Source organism: Ahaetulla prasina, chromosome 2 (genome assembly GCF_028640845.1).
Source record: "Ahaetulla prasina isolate Xishuangbanna chromosome 2, ASM2864084v1, whole genome shotgun sequence".
NCBI lineage: Eukaryota > Metazoa > Chordata > Lepidosauria > Squamata > Colubridae > Ahaetulla > Ahaetulla prasina.
The window spans coordinates 70,034,784-70,057,275 of NC_080540.1; positions in this window are offsets into that span (position 1 = coordinate 70,034,784).

Sequence of the window (22,492 nt, forward strand, 5' to 3'; positions counted from 1 at the left end):
ATCTAGAGGCAGAGCAAGCTGTGATTAATACATGAAACAATCAACTTTAGTGTATCTGAATTCAGAGGAAGCATTGATCTTTAAAACAATTTTAAAAATGAATAAAAGGCAAGCTTGGCATAATGTATGATAATGTATTGTGGCCATTTAACATGTTTATACCCCAAAAGGTATCAAGAACTGTACCTTGTCTTGTAATAGATTTTCTTCAGGGCCCATAACATCCTAAACCTTGATAGATCTCTCTCAGTCATAGGGGAATAGAGTAAGTTCAGAACTTCCGCATTTTTTTTCATAGTTTCTAATATTACTTAGGAAAGGCAGAGGCACAGAGTCCTTAACATAAAAGGTTGGGGAGATAGAGCAGAGGTCTGTTTCTTTTATTTTCAGTGCTTTGGGCAAGAAAGTTTATAATCCAGAGAGGCATTCAGCTATCCCAGAAGTATGTTTACCTTGGTCCACTGCATCAGCATGTCAGAATCATTTCCATATTCGTAATATTTCACTGTCAAAGTGCTTTTGTTCCTGTGGATCTCAGACAGTTAAATCTGTAGGACTTATTTGTGGTACAGTGATGCTTGTACTTATAATTCCCTCAACATTGTCAAACTATTTATTAATTCTGCACTAATATTAATCTTCTCATTGTTCCCATCACCCATCTCCTTCCACTTACGACTGTATGACTCTAACTTTGTTGCTTCTATCCTTATGATTTATATTGATATTGATTGTTTCCTGATTGCTTATTTGTAGCCTATGACTATCATTGTTGTATCATTAAGTGTTAAATTTGTACCCTATGACTATCATTAAGTGTTGTAAGTGGTGTACCTTGATGAAGGTATCTTTTCTCTATGTACACTGAGAGCAAATGCACCAAGACAAATTCCTTGTGTGTCCAATCACACTTGGCCAATAAAAATTCTATTCTATTTTATTCTATTGTTATGGAAAAGGCCACTGATGATAGAAAGTTGTAAAATAATGTTTTTTTCTCATTAGATAGGAAAATCAGAATACAATCTTTTTTTTTAACAATTCTACAAAATGGCTATAAAAGAGAGAAAGCATTTAGATGAGAATGTGATAGGAGATAGGAACTGCCTGTTTTTTACTGCAGCAAAAGTACAGTGCTTGCAAGTTTATACTTACGCATTTTGGGTTTTATTGCAATGAGATTAATTTGTCTCTTACTGTTGCTTGTTGTTGTTGTTATCTTACAACTGAGCATTAAACATCTGGCATGCAGCAAATGCCAATTTCAACTCTGGCATCTTTGGATGAAGGTTGAAGAAAATAGCTTCTAGAAGCCTTGAAGCTTTGAACCTCTCATCAAGATTGACAATACTGTGGGCCTGGTAGATGATGTGATTCGCAGAAGACAGCTATCTGTTTTCTAAGAGCCAGCAGGCACAGTAAATATATTGAAAGGTGGTCAGATAAATATCTAACAGTAAATTACCCCTAGGGCCATTTTTGCATAATGCAGTGACAAGCTCATTTTGCTGCTAAAAATCTACACTTGTCAAGAAGCTGCAAATAATCCCAGCTCTCTGGCAGGAATCGCCCCAATACACATCTATTGGCAAGCATAGATGCTTGCCTGGTTGATGCACCATAGATGTGATAAAGTATAGCCAGGAAAAAGAAATATGGGAGTTGTGAGAATTCTATTAAACGTCTAACCCAATCGTAACTTGGATCGATCTCTGCTGTGAATAGGCAGACCAGGCAAGTCATCCATTGAATTCAGTGCTTGGCAGTTTGACAAAATCATACATATTGCTACTGTTCCAACCATGGAGGTATCAGACAAATAATTGTGAGAAAGAACAAACTTGGCAAGCACATTGAAAAGAAATACAGGCTGTTTGATGCATGTAATATGTCTTTATGTCATGGGTACAAATAAATTGGTGTGATGATAATAATTTGCGGGTTTTTTAAAAACATCTTTTAACTCTTTAAGGGAAAAAAAACTCTTTTCTTTTCTTTCTGTTCAACATGCTGAGAAAAAAAGCATATTAAAACACAATTTTTAAAAAGGATTGTTCTTTGTGACTTTAGGGAATGGCTTTATTGTTTCAGAATTTGTCATACCCTTTCAGAGTGTGTTAATGTCTCAAGAGTCTTTACATTTTTTCTCTCATGACAGAATGCAATGTTGCAGATTTAAAGGTACAACATGCTGGCCTAAACTCCAATGATTGGTAAATTAGGCCCCATTTCTAATTTATTGTAATGTATTGACATATAATTTTGCATGCCCATGTACTGATTATTGGGTGAAGTCCAGAAATATCTTAGCTGTAGTAGGAAATGTTTTGCATGGCTTAAAGCTGAGATGTATAAATAGAGATCTCAGCAGACGATGGGGAAAGAAGGAAAGAAACCCTACAGGGCAGACTGTCAGTCTTGTCATTCCCAAGCCACTAATGTAACCATGCAAAGCAAATGCCCAGAAGCATCGTGCACTGCTGAAACATTTTTCTGTTGTGCTGTACGAGTCAACAGCAGCGGATACAAAGGTCAGGAAAGAACAGATCAAGCTCTCTAACAATATACAATTGACTAACTTCTTGTTGTGAAAGCTTGGAAATACAGTATCATTCCCAAATCTTTTGTAGATAAAAATAAATGTTATCCAGAACATTATGGAGCTGCCGCAAGTCCACTTGAAGCAATATGCGATTAACAATGGAACTCAATCTTTCTAAAATGAATTGCTATGACCTGTCACTTGTCAAGCACTATAAAACATTGACTTTGGATTAGATTAAGAGACAGCCAGGCAAAATGAAGTACTAATTACTACATGCCCAACATTTTTAACAATCATCTGTTATAAAATTAATTGTAGGGCTAAAAACTTCATAATGCTGCTGATAAAGTACTTCCTGAAGACTTTGACATTAATGTAAGACATTTTATACAAAGCAGCATTATTTAAAGAGCAGAAATGATAAGAAAAAGAAATTAAAAACAAAAGGAAAAGGAAAAGGAAATATAACTAATTTTATTCCATACTAATGCCATTCACTTTACCTCTCCATCCCTTTCTGTCCTTGAAAACTATTTTGGCTTCCAGTACATCCATACATCAATTCATATATTACCTTCTATTCTTTACATTTCTTACCGCTCAGTTTTGAAAATCTTGAAAAATCCATGCAATTTACTGTTTGCTGTTTTTTATCCTATTATTCTACATTAGTTATTTGTTTTTATATTTATTTTATTTTTTTGCACGATCAATATTTGTGAATCACGTTTCTCTGTCTGCTTGTGTCAATACAGAGAGTGATGTAAGATTCCTTGCCTTGTGCATTTGGCATAAAAATGCTTTATTTTACATTGCCAAATACATATTCAGAGCTTGTAAATAAGATGAGCTGGACATGGAAAACAGTTTTGAAATACAAAAAAATGTAATATAAAGAAAAATAATCAGAGCTTGTATTTGTGACCATTCACCAGCTGGTTCAAGATAGTTCTCTATTATCCCATAGTTAATGCTGTCTTCTTCATATTGAAAATTAGGAGTAATGCCACTGCCAAATATCCTCTGGAACTAAAAACTATTTTTCAGCCCTTAGGATATATGCAAGCTGCTCAAGGATTCATTCCGTGACTATATCAGACATTATAGTCATAGTTATAGACATTATATGTCTGATCATAGAAACAGAACAACATTTTAAGAAAATGCATTTTCTCTTTTAATTAAACTTATGAATTAAGTTGTGAAAAAATGATGAACACGAAGAAGATGGAATTTGCAGTGTTGTTATTATGCCAAAAGAGGCACTATAAAACTTCCAAATATCTCATGAAAATCAATAGCCAGTTTATCCAAGCAGGGTTAGTTTTGTTGCTAAGCAACATTTTACATTAGGTCTAAGATGTCGGCACTTCAACATGACTGAGAAAGAAGAGGGAAGCTACTGCTTCTGAAATCAAATATCTACATATCACAAGAAAAGCTGAGTTCATCGTATCAGGAATTTGGAGCTGATTCAGCTTTTAAATATTGCAAAGAAACCAAGAATGGGAAATCCAGAGTCTCAGATATTTTCATGACTATCTGCCTGCCTGTCTGCCTATTCATTTGTAAGCAATTTGATAAAGTATAAGCAATTTGATGCCACTATATCTGTTTAATGATCAATCAAAAGATTCCTAGCTTAGTATGCTTTAAAATCCAGTTCTTCTAATTACTAAGCTAGCTGCTAAATAGATTACTATTATTTTCAACTATTAATAATTTGTCCCTTTTTCAGTGAGGAGTTCAGAATACTCCTCTCTATTTTATCCCCACAAATGTCTGAGAAGAAACACTTGTTGGCCCAGACTTTGCTTTCCATTCTGAAATCTTTCCAAATCAATTTACATCACAAAAAAAGTCTCTATTTTGGTACAAATGTAATGCAAATGCCACATTCAAGAACTGACCTATTTGATACAATTGTGTGTTTGATACCCTGTCTATTAAAGACATCACCAAAGACACAATCAGTAAATAGCAAAGCAGAAATTTAAACTAAGATATGGCTTTTGGCCAAGTGTCTACCTTAATTGTTTTCTGAAGGTAAACAGGGTAAGCATTGGTTAGTTGTTGGAGGAGAACCAACTAAGAATTCCAGAGTGTATGGATGTAGTGAGGATATTTTCTTGAAAAGAATAAAGGACAAATCTGAAAAGAGACAACTCTGAAATTCATAAAGGTTAAAATTAATTCTTTATGTTTATAACTTTCCTTTACAAAGAAAAATTCAAGAGCAAAATCAATAAAATAAATCATTAAATCAAATAAATCTAAAGGACAGCTTTCTGTACATTTTAATAAAGATCACTGTAACCATAGATGAAATCTCACATTCAGTGAATTAAGTTAAGATCTATCACTTTCTTTTTAGTGGGCACCAGAACCCACTGAGATGGGTGGACTCAAAAGTTTGACTCCCTTTCTGTAATTCTTTTATTCATTTAATTCCTTTATCAATTTAGGTACTGGTCATCTCACTCTTTTGTGATGTTAAAAGGCAAAATGAAGGACTTAAACCACCATTTCTCCTTTAATAATTTGTGACACTTTCTTCCCAAGTGGGGCCTCGTGCTACCCTATTTTGAAAGATGGATCTCTGCATGCTGTGTAAGGCCTGAAATTATTGATTTGCACACTCAAGCAGAGGTGGGTTTCAGCAGGTTCTGACCAGTTTTGGAGAACCGGTAGTGGAGATTTTGAGTAGTTCGGAGAACCAGTAAATACCACCTCTGACTGGGCCCGACCTCATCTATTCTCTGACTCCCAAGTCCCAGCTGATCAGGAGGGAATGGGGATTTTGCAGTAACCTTCCCCTGGAGTGGGCAGGGAATGGGGATTTTACAGTAACCTTCCCCTGCCATGCCCACCAAGCCACAGAACCGGTAGTAAAAAATTTTGAATCCCACTACTGCAGTCAAGGTGTGACCAGTGCAATGTCTCTACAACAAAAGATGTAGAAAGCTTGGTAAGGCCACACTTGGACTATTGCATTCAGTTTTGGTCACCACGATGTAAAAAAGATGTTGAGACTCTAGAAAGAGTGCAGAGAAGAGCAACAAAGATGATTAGGGGACTGGAGGCTAAAACATATGAAGAACAGTTGCAGGAACTTAGTATGCCTAGTTTAATGAAAAGAAGGACTAGGGGAGACATGATAGCAGTGTTCCAATATCTCAGGGGTTGCCACAAAGAAGAGGGAGTCAAACTATTCTCCAAAGCACCTGAGGGTAGAACAGCATTATATCTAATAACATGTATGGCCCAGCTGTTTATAGCCTTGATGGTGTTACCGCCATTCACTTTACTTTTTAGAAGTTTCCTGACCCTTTGCGTGTATTCTTTGCTGACCACATTTTTCACTTGTCCATGCTTGATATTGTCCCGCTGCAGTATGCCTAGGTATTTGTAGGCTTTGGGTTGGTTGTAGGCTTTGGGTTGGTTGCACTTGATGGTTTGTCCATTGGGCATTTCAATTCCATCACTTTCTTCCCAAAATCATCACAAAATCTTCCCTTTTTTCAGTGCCACTGTGGCACATTTGTCCAGACTGAACTCCATGCTGATGTCAGTGCTGACATTATTCTTATTTACACAAAATGATAGTATACACAGCAAATGAGATAACTATGCTGGATTTCATATCACAGATCCACTAGTCGAACACTTCCCAAGCGTTTAGGACTGCGTGATGTATGGGGAAGTTGTTGTTGTTGTTGTTATATTATTATTATTATTATTATTATTATTATTATTATTATTATTATTATTATTATTATTATTATTATTATTATTATTATTATTATTACTACTACTGCTCCTTCTGGGCCCTTCAGTCCCACCCATGGATTATCTTGAAGCGAAGAAAAGATTTTCTATGTATTTATGGTGTGTGTGTATATATGTATGTATGTATTTATGTATTAAATGTATTTACTACCCATCTCATTTCAAAGCAACTCTGGGAGGTTTGTCCGACAGGTCATGGGCCTAGTGTTATCTATGTAAAACAGGACATCTTCCTTCTTTAGCCAAAACCATAGTTGCATGGTACGCCCTCCTCTATGCAACTCTTCAAACCTTGTGCAAAAGCAAATTTAAATGCTACTTTTCAAACATTTTTAATTGGAAATATTGTAATGCTTTTTCTCCCAAAAGATCCTGACTTATACTTACATACTGATTATAAAGTAGATTGACTAGATGTTTAAAAGCCAAGCAAAAGACTTATAACATTTCGCTTTATTCTGCCTGTCAGTTTCTTTTTTTAGCTCCATAGGGGGAAAAAAGAGCTGATTATAATTACAGTAGAGACCGAAATGTAGGGTTCAATTTCTAAAATGTTAATTGAAAACTGAAATGAGCCTTTTACATTTTTATGACTGTGAACTGTTTACAGTGAGAACAACTGTCATATTTTAAATCGCCGTAATTGAAAGTGAAAGAAATAGTACTTTTCAAGGCCAATTTTTTGCTTCATTTCTGTGGCTATTTATTCCTAAAATAAATAGCAATACCATACTTACTTGTGGCTGATTCCAGAAGCTAAGCAGGGTCATCTCTGATGAGTCCTCATACAGAAGACTTCAAAGGCTAGACTGGAATTTTTAAGAAAGAATCCCAGAAGGAAACTTTCAGGCTGAAGTGGGGAAGGGGAGTTATCATGAATATGCTGGTAGCATATTCACAGGTAGCTTTGGGGGTTTGAAAAGTAGTCCATGTAACACTACTGCTCCACAAACTGCATTGGCTGTTGGTCTGCTTCTGGGTACAATTCAAGCTATTGGTAATCACCTTTAAAGCCCTTCATGGCATGGGTCCAGATTACTTGAGGGACTGTCTCATCCCAATAGGATGGGCTCGCTTCACCCATGTATGCTGTAGGCCCCATTAGCCAGGGTATTCCAGCTGGTGGGATCCAAGGGAAGAGCTCTCTTTGCCATTGTGCCTGCCCTTCGGAACATCTTGTTCCCCCAGAGTGAGGTCAGCTTCCACCTCACTGTCCTTCTCAAGAATTTAAAGACCTGGTTCTGTCAGTTGAGTTGGGACTCCAAGGAGTGGGACTTCACAGCAAGTGATAGATTAATAATAGATCCCACCTCCTCCCCTATCATCCTCCTCCCTCCCTCACCACCTTTTTTTTAGTTAACATTGACTATTGATATTTTTATAAAATTTTACTTGTATTGTGTAAGTAAAGTTTTATCCTTTTCATATTGTAAGCCACCCAGAAGAATTGTAAAAAAATGTTCTTTTAATTCCCCAAAAATGTGAAAATTATGAATTATGTTTTGCCAGGTCGCTTTGATAAAACCAGGGATTTTTGTTTTCATATAACAAACAAATAAAATATTTTCAATTTATGACAATAGCTTATATACTGTATGTATGTATGTATGTATGTATGTATGTACACACACACACACACACACACACACACACACACACACACACAGTAAACTAGAAATATTTTATTTATACCTTGAAAATATTGTTGTAAAATCATGTAGAGAATAGAATAGAATAGAACAGAAAATAGCATAGCATAGCATAGCATAGCATAGCATAGCATAGCATAGCATAGCATAGCATAGCATAGCATAGAATTACACAGTAATAATTGGACCAAATTGCCTTTATAAAATAAACTTTGTTTTATTTTTTTAAACTCTTATAATTTTTCCCTTCCCGTTTTAGGGTACATTTTATTGTTGATTGTTTTAGTTGCACATTTTTATATAGTGATTAGAGCTCCTTCAGATGGAAATATGGTATATAACAACAACAATGAATTGCACCCAGAATTTTCCATTGGGTATGTTGAAGCAGAACATGGGGGAAAACAAAGTGAAAAACCTACTTCCTTATGCTGCGCCTTAGCTATCGCTACATTGTTCTGAAAGATTAGCTGCTAGGACCTGCAACACAGGGGAAAAACTGCTGCCCTACTCCAATATTTCTCAACCTTGGCAACTTTAAAATGTGTGGACTTCAAATCCCAGAATTCCACAACTAGCTGACTAGGGAATTCTGATAACATTTTAAAGTTACCAAGGCTGAGAAATCAGCTCTACGCTGTTCCTCCAGCTAGAAAATTACATTCTGGATTCTTGTTCCCTCCAGGAACAGAAGGAGCTCTTCCATTCAGAGGGACCCAATTTCATCCAAACCTAACAGCTCAGAAACCCTTTCAACAGATTTCTACTGTCTAAATTTCTGAAATTGGAAGGACACAGTAAAGAACAGGATGCTGTCTTAGCACCTCATCCTGAATTCATCAGATATGATCTTGTTTGCAAGACATAGGAAGGGATGGGCTACTGATTTGACCTGGTATGGCTGTCCTTACCTTCTAAGATCTCAGTTCTGAATTAAATAGAAACTGACTGGATGTCGGAACCTATAAGGAACAAAATATATGACGTTTGTATGCATTTGCAGGATAATAAGCTTTTATGTAAGTCTATCAATGGCAGCCAAATCTTATATTTTTGGCCTCTTTAGTTATTGCGAGGCTTGGTTGTTAAGTATTATGAACAGTACACCCAGTCACAGATAAACAGCACCTCTTGCAGTCAAGCTCCTATAAACAAATTTTGCACCTTTGGCATTTTCAATTGAGTTATTCTTCATTCTGCAAGCAACTAAGAATCTTACAATAAATTTGAAAATGAGTGTTGTAATTGTTATTAAATTTCCCCTAGATGTAACAGTTTGGATTGTTCTTTCTATTGTAAACAAATTTATATCTGCTGTGTATATAATTCTTTAAAGCACTGTGTAGCTGATTGCTTATGATCATGGAAATGCAAAAAAACAAAACAAAAAAAAACACCATGATGGTGTAACCAACATTAACCAGCTAAGTTTCTGTCTTAATACCTAGGACAGACTAGCTGGAAACATACATGGCATTCACATTTTGTACATAGAAATAGAGTTATTTATTTATTTATTAGATATATATTGCTGCCTATTCGCCCATGGCGACTGTTATGCACCTGTTTAATATATGAACAGTTGCTGCTGTATGTTTGCTCTCTACATCCTTAACCTGTGTATTTGTAAATGAACAGATAACTGAGAGGAGTGTGTGAGATATGTGTGTGTGTATTTTTCAGTTCTCTGTCCTTATTAGAAGCTTAGATTTTTAGTCTTTCCCTTTGGAAAAAATAAAACAAAATAACTATAGCATGATTGCTTTTTCTGATTATTTATATTATAAGGAAATGATGAGGAACAATCTACACCTTAATCTAATACATAAATATTATTTCCGTATACCAACACGCCCCCCTACACACACTTGAAAAAAAATCAAGGCCCAAAACCACTAAACCAAACAACAACAAACAAACAAACAAACAAACAAACAAACAAACCCTTAAGTTCATCGTTACAGTAATAATATCTGCCTATCAATGCTCCTATGATCCAATGGAGGATCCAATCTGGAACTCACACTTCATTTCGGACATTAATACAATTAAGCATGTCAAGAAATATTTTACAAGAAGAATCCTCCACTCCTCTGATCACAACAAAATACCTTATGCCACCAGACTTGAAATCCTGGGTTTAGAAAATTTAGAACTACGCCGCCTTTGGCATGACCTGAGTATAACTCATAAAATCATCTGCTACAATGTCCTTCCTGTCGAAGACTACTTCAGCTTCAACAACAACAGTACACGAGCACAAAATAGATTTAAACTTAAAGTGAACCGCTCTAATCTTGATTGTAGAAAATATGACTTCTGTAACAGAGTTGTTAATGCCTGGAATGCACTACCTGACTCCGTGGTCTCATCCCAAAATCCCCAAAGCTTTAACCAAAGACTATCTACTGTTGACCTCACCTCATTCCTAAGAGGTCTGTAAGGAGCATGCATAAGAGGCACCAACATGCCTACCATTCCTGTCCTAATGTTCCCTTTGGTTGTATTCAATTTATATGGTTATTTCATGCTTATACTTATATATATTGTTGTGTTTGACAAAATAAAAAAATAAAAAAATTAAGTATCAGGAAGGTAAGCACGTAAATTTATGAAATTCATTTTATAAATAAGTATAGCAGCTTTCAAAAATTATATAATTATATATTTACTTTTGGATAGCATCCAGCTAAACAATATCAGGCAAATTTAAAATATTATTCCAGATTCTCAGCTTTATATCTTTCAAGTGGAAAGAACCTTAGGATGTATGATTTTTGGATGAAAAGAATGAAATGTCAATAGGCAGGCAAGATTCAAAAAGATCCAAAAGTCATCTTCAATATTAAAAGGCACAAATTAATGTAGTGTAGATGTAATTATTGTTATAAGCTGTCCAGAGTAGCCCCATGTGAGATGGGTGGCAAATAAATTTAACAAGTTATGTGTGATATTTCTGGTTCATGTACTCTTGTTATCTGATTCAAGAACCAGATGACAAGAGAATAAATGGAAGTGAACTGAATTTAAGTCTTGTTAGGCTGCATATTATTGATTCATAAATTGCTGTTCATGATATCTTGATAAATATGTGCTTGTAAATCCATATTCACTGGAAGAACAAGCAGGTTATTTCAGGAGGAAATGAAGGAGTTTAACCCTTCCTGCACCGCACAGAATATCCTCTAGCTTTTTATATGCCCCTAATACGAGTTACATAATTAAAATTTAGTGGAAAAATTAACATCACAGGACACTCAGGAGGAACTCAGAAAAAACTCTTGAAAAGGCTTAGAAAACAAAAGTTTGCATTAAAAAAATCAAAATATTTTTCTGGTTTAAGCAGTAAAATAGATATGTCAACAGGACATGTTAATAAATTGGTGAGACATCTATCTGCACTAGTTAAGATTAATTACAGTTGTATGAAGTGACATCCCAGAAATGAGATCAGTCAAGGGATTATATCTGGAGAACAATTTAGCAGAAAGAAGGACTGAGTTTGGCTCATATTTCTAATTCTAGACTATGTGCCTGGTTGGACTTCTAAATGGGGGGAAAAAGGCTTTCCAGTGCATTTCCAAGTTGGTTGAGATGATTATTATTATTATTAGTTCCACATTACTGTGACAAAAAGTAACTCAGTACTATTAGTGCAATACATTACTTAAGGCAAGCTATTCATAGCAAAGCAACTCACCCTTACATACAGACAAGTTCTGTATTTTCCCCTCATAAATTTCATTTCAAAGATCAGACTATTCATTACACTAGCCATTTACAAAAATCCAACCTTAAACATTGTGTAATTAGAATTAGCAAGATAGGAAAAGATATATGTTGACTCCCACATGTTGTTATTTTTGTTATTCTTGTTATTACTAAAATTGAATCAGAATGGATATATATACACAATATATACTAAAAGCTGGAGAGAGGCAGCTTTCTGAATTTATAATCCAACATCTTATCTAGAGGAACAGACTGGATGGAAAAGGTTATCCATTTAATATGAATGTGGCTTTTTTTTTCTTTTTGTAAAGGAGAGGGAGAAAGAGAAGAAATACAGCCCTTGGTTAAGAACGTGTAATGAGTTATCCAAGCTTACCAGTGCTTGGATGATAAGAATACAATGAATGCTGTAAGCAAGAGTGCAAACAATTGGAAATGTGCAATGGCACAAGCTGATCTTGGATCTGATGGATAACTGACATCTAAGCCCTGGATTCACTGTGCCTACATGTAGAATTTCATGCTCCATTAACTAATTCTGAGCATGCTGTGCCCCATTTTATCAGGAACAATTAGTGGACGGGGAAAAGCAGCTCAGAGAAAATAAGGTAAGAAGCAGGTCACGCAACTGTTTTCAAAACTGGTCCTAGCAAATTTGGCAAATTATTTGAGGGCTGATTAGTACACTTTTAACCCATCCTGATTGCTAATGCATACACTGTGCACACTAAGAAAAGTACATTTCTTGCATGTGATACGGAAGCCTTAGGAGAAAAAAAAAAGATTTGAAATTAAGTTTGACCAAACATGTGTGTTTTATCTGTGTCCATGGAAATCATGAGCAATTATGCTCAGGATTTGTGAATGCCAAGAGGATGATGTCATGTTCAACCAACCAACCAACCAAACAGAAGAATTAAGATGTTAAAAACTATAGCGCTGTCTGATCTGATAAAATTTGGAAGAATAACTATTGGCTTTTCCTTTAGGAGGAATAATTGTACAAGTGTCACTCTTAGGATGAAAGGAGTAACTTATCATCAGGCTGGGTAGCTTAGGAACTGTGAGTCTTACATTGCTTTGTGAAGTTTCATTAGGATGTTTGTGTACTTCTTCTTTTATTGTGATGGTTATTTTTTTAACCTGCATGCCACCAGGTGGCCTGGTGATTTGGGTGGCCTATTAATTTAATTTATGAATAAATTATATAAATAAATCCCCATCATTTTAGTTATGATTACCTATTGTACAAATAGCTGATCACCCAGAACAGTGGATAAGAGCTATTACATAAGAAGATGACAAGCAACAGGGAGAAAGCAGATCTACTTAATTCATATTTTGCATCTGTCTTTACACAAAAGGAAAAAACAATCCAACCTATCAAAAACAGCACCACAAAAAACAGATTAGGAGCACAAGTTAAAATAGGAAAAAAAATGGTAAGTGAACACCTGTCTACCCTAGACGAGTTCAAATCACCAGGACCGGATGGATTATACCCCAAGGTTCTGAAGGAACTGGCAGATGAGATCTCAGAACCACTGAACTATATCTTTCAAAGATCCTGGAGCACAGGGGAGCTGCCAGAGGACTGGAAAAGAGCTAATGTAGTTCCCATCTTCAAAAAAGGGGAAAAAAACAGATCCAGGAAACTACAGACCTATCAGCCTGACCTCAATACTAGGGAAGATTCAGGAAAAGATAATCAAGCAACAAATCACCGAACACCTAGAAGCAAACAAAGTAATAACCAAAAGCCAATATGGGTTTGTCAAAAACAGATCATGCCAGACTAATCTTATTGCATTCTTTGACAAAGTGATAAAATTAGTAGACCAGAGGAATGCTGTCGATATAATTTACTTGGACTTCAGTAAAGCATTTGATAAAGTAGACCATAACCTATTACTAGATAAAGTAGAAAAATGTGGGTTAGACAGCATCATCACCAGATGGATTCGTAACTGGCTGACCAACCGCACTCAACGTGTAGTCCTCAATGGAACTACATCCACATGGAGGGAAGTATGCAGTGGAGTACCCCAAGGCTCTGTTTTAGGCCAGTACTCTTCAACATCTTCATCAATGACTTGGACAAGGGGATAGATGGGGAACTCATCAAATTTGCAGATGACACCAAGCTGGCAGGAATAGCCAACACTCCAGAAGATAGGCTCAAGTTACAAAAGGATCTTGACAGACTTGAACATTGGGCGCTAACTAACAAAATGAAATTCAACAGTGAAAAAAGTAAGGTTCTACATTTAGGCCAAAAAAACAAAATGCACAGGTACCGTATATGTGGTACCTTGCTCAATAGTAGTACCTGTGAGAGGGATCTTGAAGTCCTAGTGGACAACCATTTAGATATGAGCCAGCAGTGTGCAGCAGCTGCTAAAAAAGCCAACACAGTTCTGGGCTGCATAAACAGAGGGATAGAATCAAGATCAGGTGAAGTGTTAATACCACTTTATAATGCCTTGGTAAGGTCACACTTGGAATACTGCATTCAGTTTTGGTCGCCACGATGTAAAAAAGATGCTGAGTCTCTAGAATGAGTGCAGAGAAGAGCAACAAAGGTGATTAGGGGACTGGAGGCTAAAACATATGAAGAACGGTTACAGGAACTGGGTATGTCTAGTTTAATAAAAAGAAGGACTAGGGGAGACATGTTAGCAGTGTTCCAATATCTCAGGGGTTGCCACAAGGAAGAGGGAGTCAAACTATTCTCCAAAGCACTTGAGGGTAGAACAAGAAGCAATGGATGGAAACTAATCAAGGAGAGAAGCAACTTAGAACTAAGGAGAAATTTCCTGACAGTTAGAACAATTAATAGGTGGAACAACTTGCCTGCAGAAGTTGTAAATGCTCCAACACTGGAAATTTTTAAGAAAATGTTGGATAACCATCTGACTGAGATGGTGTAGGGTTTCCTGCCTGCACAGGGGGTTGGACTAGAAGGCCTCCAAGGTCCCTTCCAACTCTGTTGTTATTATTATTATAATAATCTGTATTTAAAGCAGTATTTTTCAAACTTGGCAACTTTAAGATGCATGAACTTCAACTGCAGAATTCCCCAGCTAGTTTCATACTATTTTCAAAGGAATTGTAGAAATAATGTTACCCAGAAGGTCAATCTCAAAGAGAGAATAATTGACTTGAGTTACAGAGGAGGCAAATTTCATTAAATGGTAAAGTGAAGTCAGGATGAATAGACAAGAGGTGTTCTTCTTTGTGTTGCTCAAGGCCAAAGCCTGACCCCCTTTTTATGAACTCCCAGTACCAAATAATACATTCAAGCTCTTAATCAACTAAACAATCAAAAGCCTTAATATAGAACAGTTACATAAAACAAATAATCAAGACAGAATTTTCTAATGACAATCTAAAACTCAGTAAATGGAAAATTGTGGAATAGGAACTGAGAAAAATGATAAATGTGATAGACCAGCGATGGCGAACCTATGGCATGCGTGCCACAGGTGGCATGTAGTGCCCACAAGCCGTTATCCCAGCTTAGCTCCTCTGCGCATGTGTGTGTGCCTCCCACTGGCCAACTGGTCTTCAGGTCTCTAACATGCATGAATGGGGGGCAGTGCATGTGGGGTGTGTGCATGTGGGGGGGTGCATGTGGGAGGGCGCATGCAGTGGGCATGTGCATGCATGTAGGGGGTGCATGTGGGGGAATGGGCAGATTGCATTTTGGGGATTTGCGTGCACATGCGTGCTTTGGGCACTTGGCCACGAAAAGGTTCGCCATCACCGTGATATACTATCCAGGATACGATAATTCTCCAATGGCAGCAACTACAAATTTAGCAAGTTTTGAAAACTGTTTGAACTCTATCTGATTCATATATTGGTTCATGAAATACAAATGTAGTTCACATTAAAATATGAATGAAGCATATCTGTGGAGATTCTCAGTCATCCAGATCATAGTTGTCTCAAAGGTACTTTTTCTCAAAAGACAACTGGATTGTTTTTTGCTTGAAGAGGAAGAAAAAAACATTCAAGAAGCTTCATCGATTTTGAGTACCTATCCTTCCATCCCCCACCATCAGAACTGATGAAGCTTCTTGAATGATATACAAAACATGTTTTTTTTCTACCTCAAGGAAAAAATAGTCCAGTTGCCTTAAAAAATAGCACATTTGAGACATGAATGAAACATATTTTGTCTGCACCCTTAAGAGAGGTAAGTGAACTGTTTATAGGATTTTGCACTAGAGGAAATCTCCATCTCAGCTTTCTACAATTCCAATAATGATTATGAACTCTTTTCCAATAGTTAATTTTTACATTTTTTAAAAAAAGACAGAGCAGCAATATAAAGTCTTATCAACTGTAGCTGAAATCGTGAGATTAGGAAAATTCAAATTCCAAAAAGCAAAGAAATTAAAAATTGTCCTCTACAACCAACAAAATAATATATTTTTAATGATATGGTAATTAGTTATTGTCAGATTTTGAAGTCTCAGTAAAAATAAGCATGTGCCATTGTCAAGAAAAAGCTTTTTTCAGTAGCTTACTGTCTAAACGAATTAAACATGGAAATGCATCATTTATACTTGCTGTAAGCCAGTTCTGTAATTCTGATCATGTCAGCCCTTGTTAATTTTAAATTTTTGCTGCTTCTAATGCTGCAGGATCCTTTTATAGAGTTTGTGTCAGGAAACTGAAGCATTTTCCTAAAAAAAATAGTTATAAAAATGAACAAAATTTGTGGGAAGTCAAAGTTATACAGTTTCAATTCCACTTGTTTGTTTGTTTGTTTTGTGGGAAAGAATTGAGTTTAATTCTCAACTGATACCGACAGCATTTCAAGTGTTCAATTCACTTAATAAATACCTGCAAATTTATTTAGCATGGTGGCTATTGCCATAAGTGACTGGGAGGAGAATACAACAAAATGAGTGTCACTTTGTGTCACAATGTCATAATGCAACTTCTGAGTTATTTTACTTGTGACCCAGTGTTGTATACCGGTATATGGGTGAAGAGTAGAATTTACATCCTTGCAATCCATCAGTCATTTTATCATTTGTGGACATTCCGGTTCCTGGGTTGGGTTTAGGAGGGAAAAAGTATAACCCAAATATTCACTCATGCTGTCAGATATTGATTGATTGATGGCTAATCAGACAATGTGTACACCACTCCCTTATTATTATCTCTTGGAGATGAATTATGAACTCACAGAATGTATGCATTGTACTTCACATTAAGAAAACCTTGACCAAAACTTTTCCTCAAAGCAAAATTATGAAGCAAAAGTGCATTTTCCAATTTCAAAGGGGTGAAACTGGGTGACTGTAAGTGAACCACATATGCAAAAGTCACTCTAAAGGAGAATATCTGTAGTTCAGGACTGAAGTGAGGGGATTTTGGTGCTCTCTGAGCTTGGTTGTTTTCTTGCAGACATTTCATTACCCAAACTAGGTAACAACATCAGATGTTGATGAGGTTACCTGGTTTGGATAATGAGAAGTCACTCTGTTCAAGGCAAGACCATTAATTGGGACAGGGTGACCTCAGGCAGATCTTTTGCAAGGTCAGATTTGTCTACCATACAGCCTACACTTCGAGGGAGAGTGCACTTCTGTTCCAAAACCATCATAGATATTGAGTGTTTTTCCAGTGGGACTATCAGGGCAACCTGGTCTACCCAAATATGGGATGGAGCATATTGCTTCCGCTTTCACCTTTCAGCCCCAATCCAGGAGCCTTCACAGGCAGTCACTTTCGTGACAAACTATTTTTGTGTTGAATATACTTCTTCCTTTATTTCTTTGTTGGTAAAATATAAATGCAACATTATAGACAATTGTGTTTTCATTCTTCCAAGATATAGAAGATAGAATAGCAGAGTTGGAAGGGACCTGGGAGGTCAACTGGTCCAACCCGTTGCTTGAGCAGGAAATTTTACACAATTTCAGACAAATGGCTGTCCAATCTCCTCTTGAAAGCAAATCGTGTTTTGTTTCATAGATTCATAAAAGACAAATTTAACATTTAATAGGTCTGGATCTTAAAAAAAATAGTGTGAAAGGAATAGTGTCAAAGAATACAACTGCCATTTACCTTCAAAACTGTAATATTTTAAGGCTCATTCTCAACAAGGTCTTCTTCCAGATTTTCTTGCTAAGTAGTCTTGGAGGGACTTTTTTTCAATGGACTTTTCTACATTTCCAATATATGTAGCAATAAATGCTGTAGTAAACAAACTTCTTACCTTACAGGTAGTTCTAAATTTACAACAGCTCATTTAGTGACTGAAGTTATAACGGCACTGAAAAAAGTGACTTTGACCATTTTTATTTATTTATTTTTTTTTAATTGAAAAAGTTTTACAATAATTTTTTTAAAACAATTATCTCCCCCCCTCCCACCTCCCTTCTCCCCTCCCCTTTCCCCGCCCCGGAGACCACCCAGAGCAAAATACAGGGTATAACATCTAACAAGCATACGCTAGAATACTACAAAAACCATAACCCATGATCTCTTCTCTTCCTTTGCTCCCTTAACTCCCCTTTCCCTTTTAAACAAATACACAAATGCAATACATTTCCTACAATCACTCATAAGCTATTTGATACTTTTTAGTCTGATACTTATTTTGAATATAATCAATCCATTTTCTCCATTCTACTATATATCGTTCTTGTGAATAATCTTTCAGATACGCAGAATTTTTGCCATTTCTGCCAAATTTGAAACTTTGAATGTCCATTCTTCAATTGTAGGCAATTCTTCTTTCTTCTTTGACCATTTTTCATATTTATGACCTTTGTAGCACTTCCGTGGTAATGTGATCACAATTCAGATGCTGCCAGTTTATTTACAATGTATTTATGATGGTTGCAGTATCCCGGGGTCATATGTCACCTTTTGTGATCTGACAAGCAAAGTCAAAGGGGAAACCAGATTTTCTTAACAACTTGATTACTAAGTTAACAATTGCAGTGATTCACTTACCAACTGTGGTAAGGAAAGTTGTAAATGTGGGACAAAATTCACTCAATACTGTCAAACTATTTACTAAATTTGCACTACTATTAATCTTCTCATCATTCCCATCACCCATCTCCTTCCACTTATGATTGGACTAACTTTGTTGCTTGTATTCTTACGATTTATATTGATACTGTTTCCTGATTGCTTATTTGTACCCTATGACTATCGTTAAGTATTGTAAGTTTTGTACCTTGATGAAGGTATCTTTTCTTTTATGTACACTGAGAGTATATGCACCAAGACAAATTCCTTGTGTGTCCAATCACACTTGTCCAATAAAAAATTCTATTCTATTCTATTAACAACTCTTTTGCTTAGCAACAGAAATTTTGGGTTCAATTGTGATCATAAGTTGAGGATTCACTTTCCTCAAAATTGCCACCAGTTATATTTTAAATTATGCGTGAAGTAATTATTTATTATTCCCCTTTCCCACTTTTATTTTCACATAGACTTTATTCATATCTCAATTTAAGACACATTTCCAGGGGGACCTAAAAGTGATCAACATTTGGCAGAGTATTTTATTATACAACTGCTGAGTCCTAAGCTGTTTGATGTTCTGCTTCTAATTTTATGTTCTTAGAAGGAAATAAATATTTGTTGATTCAGCAGCAAGCTATTCATTTGATGTTAAATAAATAGCTAAGCCAGATGGTTAAATTTTTAAAAAATGAAGCAATCAGGTGCCTATTAAGCAGCCTTCTGACATTTATCAAGAGAGCAGATCAATGCATATTGTGGTGAAATGGTTTATTGATTTTCCTGGGATGACTTTAGTAATGAAATCCATTGCTTTTTCATATTTAGGTCACTGGTTGAATGGGAAGTTTGTAATGGTCAAATATTATCCTCTTATATGAATTATAAGTTCCCTACGTTCTCAAGTGTTTTCTCTCACTACAAAGAAACATGAAATAAGGCTCATCCATGCAACCTAAATGTTGTCAAGACAAGGAGAAAGTATGTTGGCCTGAAAATCTCTGCCACCTCAGTTTTCTTGTTAATGCATCTCCAGAATGAGGCTGGCAGCCTTCGCTCTGTCAGTTGAGGTACAAAATTGTTGTTGCTGCTACTGTCAGAGTGGAATGACCATCCTTGTCATCTGTATGCTGTACGCTGTACGCTGTACGTTGATGATACTCAGTTGTACATCTCCACCCCTAACCACCCCAACGAGGCTGTCAAAGTGATGTCCCAGTGTCTGGAGGCCGTACGGGTATGGATGGGGAGAAACAGGCTCCGGCTCAATCCCTCCAAGACCAAGTGGCTGTGGATGCCGGCAGCCCGGTACAGTCAGCTGATTCCATCGCTGACTGTTGGGGGCGAGTCGTTGGCCCCCATGGAGAGGGTTCACAATCTGGGCGTCCTCCTGGATGCACGGCTGTCTTTAGAAGAACATATGACGGCCGTTGCCAGGGGAGCTTTTTATCAGGTTCGCCTGATACGCCAGTTGCGTCCCTTTCTAGACCAGGTTTCCCTTTGCACGGTCACTCATGCCCTTGTTACATCCCGCCTGGACTACTGCAATGCTCTCTACATGGGGCTCCCCTTGAAGGGTACCCAGGTGCATGGGTGATAGAGGGAGCACCTCATGGCTCCCATGAGACACCCCTCCTGCACAGTCTGCACTGGCTTCCGGTGGTCTTCCGGGTCCAATTCAAGGTGCTGGTTACCACCTTTAAAGCGCTCCGTGGCTTAGGACCGGGTTACCTACGGGACCGCCTACTGCCACCAGTAGCCTCCCATCGACCTGTGCGGTCCCACAGAGATGGCCTCCTCCGGGTACCGTTGGCCAAACAATGTCGACTGGTGACCCCCAGGGGGAGGGCCTTCTTTGTGGGGGCTCCTGCCCTCTGGAATGAGCTGCCTCCGGGGCTTCGTCAACTCCCTGACCTCCAGACCTTTCGCCGCGAGCTGAAGACGCTTTTGTTCCAGCGTGCAGGGCTAGTTTAAATGTAGTTTTTAATTGAGGTTTTTAATTGGGGTTTTTAAATGGGGTTTTTAATTGTACTCTAATTTTTAGGCCACATATTGAATTAGTTTTTTATACTGTTTTTAACTGTGTTATATGTAATTTTGTATTTTATTGGCTGTGAACCGCCCTGAGTCCTTTGGGAGAAGGGCGGTATACAAATTTAATAAATAATAATAATAATAATAATAATAATAATAATAATAATAATAATAATAATAATAATAATAATAATAATAATAATAATAATAATCCTTTAATTATTCCAAAAAAGGTGTTTCTCGAAAGGATGTGACCCAGAAGACAGAGAATGATCATCTTGAGTTGCAAGGAGGCAGATCCTGATGAATGGTTAAAAAAAAAAACTTTAAGAAGCAGTTTGACAATGGAATCAGTTCCTTCACTGACATTCAAGTAGAGGCTAAGAAATCATTTTTAAAGGAAGCTTTAATTCAGATTATTGCAATAATAAAAGATTGCATTTGATGAACTAACTTCCCCCTTCTAGTTCTGTGATTCTGAATTTGTGTGGGGAGGAGGTGTAACAGGGGGAAACAGTAGTAATCACTTTCCCTTCAGTAAGATATGTTTATCTACAAATTGATTCTTAAACAACAATAACAAAAAAATAGCTACTACAATCCCACCTTTCCCACTACTGTTCCATTCTCCCATAGGATAAATTCATTGGACTTGTTTCTTCATGTGTTTCCCCAAATTTCTAGGGTGTTCTCTTTTATCCTTGCTGAATATATTATACTTTGGATTTGAGATAGTTTATGAGTGTATTTTTAATAACACCAATATTTTGGAACAGGAACATTCTTTGAATTGCTTCAGAGTTCTGGCTTCTTGACCCGTAGATAGGTTTCAATCAGATATCCTGGGAATCCCATTTATAATAAGACGATAATGCCACGACACTTATGTCTAGATATATAATATCTAAGGAGAAATTAACAAACATATTGATTTAGATCCATTGTATGAATACGTAAGAAACCAAACTATTCAAATGGCAATTCAACAAGAAAACCAGTCAGCTGCTCTGAATTTAAATATAGCTGCAAACGAACAACCAATCACACAAACAACTGACCACACAGGCACATAAGACATATATAAGCTAAAGAGGAATAGGGCAAGAAATCCTGCTGAAGATGTTACCTAGTCTGGTAACGAAACATTCAGAAACTAAATTGAAACAGCTTGGACAGCTTGGAGAGAAAACCACTGCCAAAATATAATATCCATTTCTATTTACAGAAATATGCCAGGAAAGAGAAGAAATATTTAAAACATTTCTGAATAAACTAGGTCTGCAAATCTGGAGAATAACACAATCAATAACAAGTCAGTCTATATACCAAAGGGATGAAATTTAACAGTGGGCAAACTATTATACAAATTCTGAATTTCACATGCTAGAAAAATAATGCTTATGCTCCAATGCAGAAGTGAGTCTCAAAGAGAAAAGGTTATGTCACATTTTCACACTGATTTTATAAAAGTGAGAGGACTGATGCCTGTTGGATAATTGAGAAAATCAACACCACCACCCCAAAAGGAAAAAAAGCTCAATGCCTGCTTCATTGATTATAGAAAGACCTTCGGTTCTCTGGATCATGGAATGTGTTTAGGAAAATTGGATTCCCAGGATATCTGATTGTTCTCATGCAAAAGCTATCCATGGGTCAAGAAGCCACAGTCTGGATGGAATATGACAAAACAGACTAGCTTCAAGTTGGCAAAGGAATGAGGGAAGGCTGCATACTCTGTCCT